The 4284-nt window shown below is 53.7% G+C and overlaps 1 long non-coding RNA gene across 1 annotated transcript in view; it reads right to left on the bottom strand.

Annotated features, from left to right (window-relative positions):
• LOC116186378 overlaps positions 1-4284 on the bottom strand; it is a 20084-nt gene that overhangs the window by 9066 nt on the left and 6734 nt on the right. The window lies entirely within an intron of this gene.

The raw sequence follows: 4284 nt of genomic DNA, 5'->3' as shown, positions 1-4284 counted from the left end.
CGGCCACCGCTAATACGACCGGACAACAATGCCGCCGACCCATCTCGTCCGCATTGCACGCGTCCGTCCGCTAATTCCGCGCGTTTTTTCCCCTCCTTTTTTCCTCCTCCTCCTCTTCACCCTCAACCCCCGTTGCTCTTACCACNCTGCTGGCTTCCTTCGGACGGCGCGCTCTCGTCGACCACGCTCTGGCCGAGAGCGAATTGGATTTCAGGAAGGAAGGAAGGTTTTTTGCGAGATTCTTAGCATCTGCTCGATCCACCGCTTTCACGAGGGAGGGGAAAAAATAGGGAGAGGAAGAAAATCGGATTCCTCTCGATCGCGATTGTGTTGAGAAAAAAAAAAAAAAAGGAAAAGAGTCGCATCGAGATGTATACGTAGGAACGGAGAAAGGATTTTGTCACGTCTGTTGGGATCGGTTCGTGACGACGACAACAACAATAACTCCGTGGACGGGTTTATCGGAACGGGAAGGAGAATTCGCGCGAACGTAAATCAATTGTACGGGAAGAGAGAGAGAGGACTTCCTCCTTGGGAGAGTTGGGCGGAGAAGGGAGAGACGAGACGATTACGAGGCGACACGCGGATCCGAATTACATGGAGGACGGGGTAAAAACGGTGGTACCGGTTTTTCGAGATGGGAGTAGCGACTCGAGGAGTAGGGGCTCGAGGGCATCCGCTCGATGCTTTTTCGCCGCCAATTCCGCAGGCCGAGGAACGATAATCGTCCCCGATAACGATCTAATTCGGGCGTCGTCGACCAGCCCTCGGTCACGAACCCCTTTCTTCTTCCTCTTCTTCTTCCTCTCCTTCTACCTCCACCCGGAAGAAAGGTGGACGAAAAGCGATCGATCTCTCTCCCTTTCGAAGAAACGAAAGAAAAGAAAAGAAACGAGAAAAGGTGGCGAAGGTGTCGATTCGGGAACCGTTTCACCGGAAGGGGAAGGAGAAGCGTCGCTTCCGATTAAAGAGGGGGATGTCGACACGATACGATTCTGTACGCATCCTCTGAACGCACGCGGAGGAGGGGATATTTCGGCGTTGGTTAAATTTGCGGGGCCCGTTCCCTTTCTAGGGCTCTAGTTTATCGCGCCACCCGGTACATTCGATAGCTCCACCCTCTTTCGCGCCCCCTCCAAATTTGCATCGCATTTACATCCGATTGCGGCGCGACGCGGGGCTCAAAGTGGCCTCCGAGAGAGAGAGAGAGAGAGAGAGCCTCTATCGCGAATCGAACGCGACCCCTTCGAGGGTCAGGGGCGCTCGCTGCGTCATTCGTCTAGGCTAGCTCGACTTTCGATCGATCGAGATTGTATACGTCGACACCTCGATTGAAGAGAGAAAGAGATCCTCCTTTCTCCCTTCCCGATTACGTTTCTTCCAGATATTTTCGAATCGCATTTCCGACGTTTCTCTCGCGTAGCAAATTGGACGGCGAATCGCAAGGAGTGTCGCACCACGTACGCCCACTCTCGACCCGGCCACGGCATTCCTCGGGATTTCCGAATGAGCGCTCAAGGTAAGCCGAGAAGAGTCAGGGTCATAGGTGCAGTTACGTCGGAATTGAACATTATTTTCAGCGACGAGTGCCGGCCACTTAACTTGGCCGGCCGCGCGCGAGCGCGCGCGTGTGTGCGCGCGTACGTGCGTGTCATAGGTCCTATTATCGCGGCCACTTGGTGCCGGACCGACTGTGCACGAGTCTGCCTGCTGCTAATGTTCGCGCCGGCCAACCGTTCGACCCATTTCGCCTTCCACCGGATAAGCTAGAACGAGCTTCGCGGACCAAAAGTGTGTCGGCGGCGCGTTATAAAACCGGCCTTCGAAGAGTTCGTCGATCCTCGCTCTCTTCTCCTACGAAATTCTCCCCAATTTTTCCCTTTCCATTCTTCCTCCTCCTCCTCTCGATCCTCTCGATCGATCGGCCTTGCCTCTCCGCTCCGAAAGACGAACACGATCGAATCGTTTTTAGAGATTAGAAACTCCAAACTTCTATGTGTGTATATATATGTATATACGTATACATAGATTGACGAGTGGTTGGAGATTTTACGAGGCGTCCGAGAGGCAGAGGGACGAACGAGCTCGCGATTTCTATCGCTTTCGATAGGCGACACCTTCTCCTTGACATTTTCCCTCGACACCTACGGACCTCGAGGAATTCGCTTCGCGGGCGACCAACGAGAACCCGATGCTTTTCAAAAAGATTCGAGGAAACACCTATCCAAGAGGGAGTTTTGGAAAATCGTTGGTCGAAATAAAAAAAAAGAGGAGGAAGAGAAGGAAAACTAGGAAGGAAGCGAAAGCGTCTCTTTTTCCTCCTCCTCCTCCTCCTCCTCCTCGATCGGAGCATCGATAAAATTGAGAATGCACGCGGTCTCCTCCCGGTTTTAATGAATGAACGTCTCGTGGATGCGGCGTAAGGAGGGCTGGGGAGGGGGCAAGGGGTGCGGTTGGCGAAGAACGGGCCAGCGGAGGGAGGGGAGCGGTTGGTACGCGGCGGACAGAAACAAGACTGAAACGCGCGCGCGCGCGCGCCTCCTCCATAGAGGAGAGGAACACGTTTGAACACACGGGCGTTTGTGTAACGGGCGGGACGTACGTAGCCGGAACGGATAGCTCGCCGCTGCCGTACAGATCTACATAATGTTTATTATGCTAACCTAGGCCAACGCGCTTGCATCAACAAGTGTTATATTATCATTCAAATAAAATGTTTTAATCTGCATACGTTTTATCGGCCTCCCGGCGGGCATGCGGGGAATGTGGCCACGGCACGAGACACGCGTTCCACGCGGCTCTCCAACCCTCTCCCCCCCCCTCAGACGCAAACCACCACGGCCACCGTCGCCTTTTTTTCCACCTTTTGCAAACTTATTTACCGCTCGCTCCTCTTCCGCTCGCGCCGCCCACCGATGCGATTATTTCCACGAGCGCCGCCAGATCGACTCGTTATTATAAATTCATTCTGCCCTCCCCCTCCCCCCGTCTCTCCCTGATCCGACGCGAATTCTCGCCCCGAAAGCTCGATCGAATTACCATCCTCCCCCCTCGGTCCGCGAATACGCGCCGCACCAGATTCGATTCCGCTGCAAATGTCGCGCGCGAGTACGAGGCAACGCCATCGATAAATATATAGCAAGCGCCGATCCAATTACCTGTCCGCGCTCGCTCGAAATGGATCGAGAGATCTATCGGAGGGATGGATCTTTCGTCGAAAGGGGGTGGCTGGTTTCCACTAGGTTCCAGGGGAGGGGGGAGGATCGGTTGTTACGGAGGCGGCAACGAGGATGAAAAAGGTGGAGGAAAAAGTGGAATTCCAACACCCGATTACTTCTCGTCTCTCTCGTCAGCTATGATGAATTGTAGCGTTTCTGTAGGGGTCGCACAACACACGGAAGGAGGGGAGGAGCGCGAAAAGGCGGAACACTTGGCGTTACGCACGCGATGCGTCGAAATTTGGAGGGAACGACCGTGAACGATTCGATCGGATCTCGCCGATTAAAAATCGAGAGGAGAGAACGAGGGTCAGTCGCGCACGAGCATCTTATCCCTACCGGAATCTTTCCGTGCCACCTGTGTCTTCGAGCAACGAGTAAATAGATTACGCCGCATTACCATAATTACATTCGATATTTATAATTCATCGCATATATTGAATTCGTTCGACCCACAAGTTCCCTTAGATCGGACGAAATATCGATTTATCGAGAAGAAAAGAGAGAAAGAAAGAGAAATAAATCTTTTTCGAGTGAAAGTAGTAGTAGTAGTAGTAGTAGAGAGAGAAGACGATGAAAGGAGGCACTCCGTAACCGATTCGTCAGGGATGACCTATGGCAAAGGCGATATCCATCCACGTGGATCTAAGGTCAGGGACGACGGGATCCGGCCGAGGCGTTTTCCGCGAAAACTCTTCCACGCAATCGTCACCGCGTGTCGGCGGTCGCGCCAACAATTACGCGAGCGTTCGCGAGTTGCCGACCGGTTGCCGATGTTTTCGGCTCGGTCAGTATTTCAACGGTGGTGGCGGTGGTGGACGTTTGCCCTCAATTAACTTCATAAGCGAGTAAGGAGGCGTGCGTGCGTGAGTGCGTGCTGCCGATCGCCCGTCGTCGTCGTCGTCGTCGTCGTCGTCGTCATCGTCGTCGTTCGCATACGATCGCGCGAACCCATCGTCGTAGGCGATCGAGTAGAGGAACCGCCTTCGACCTTTCGCCTTTTCACCGGAATCCCAGGTATCGCATCCGTTCCCAAGATCGCCTCACCCGAGAAAGAATTATTACC

Source organism: Apis dorsata, unplaced genomic scaffold, assembly GCF_000469605.1.
Source record: "Apis dorsata unplaced genomic scaffold, Apis dorsata 1.3 scaffold_643, whole genome shotgun sequence".
Lineage (NCBI taxonomy): Eukaryota > Metazoa > Arthropoda > Insecta > Hymenoptera > Apidae > Apis > Apis dorsata.
Note: the sequence above shows the minus strand (reverse complement) of the source record. Positions and strands in the feature narration are given on the sequence as shown.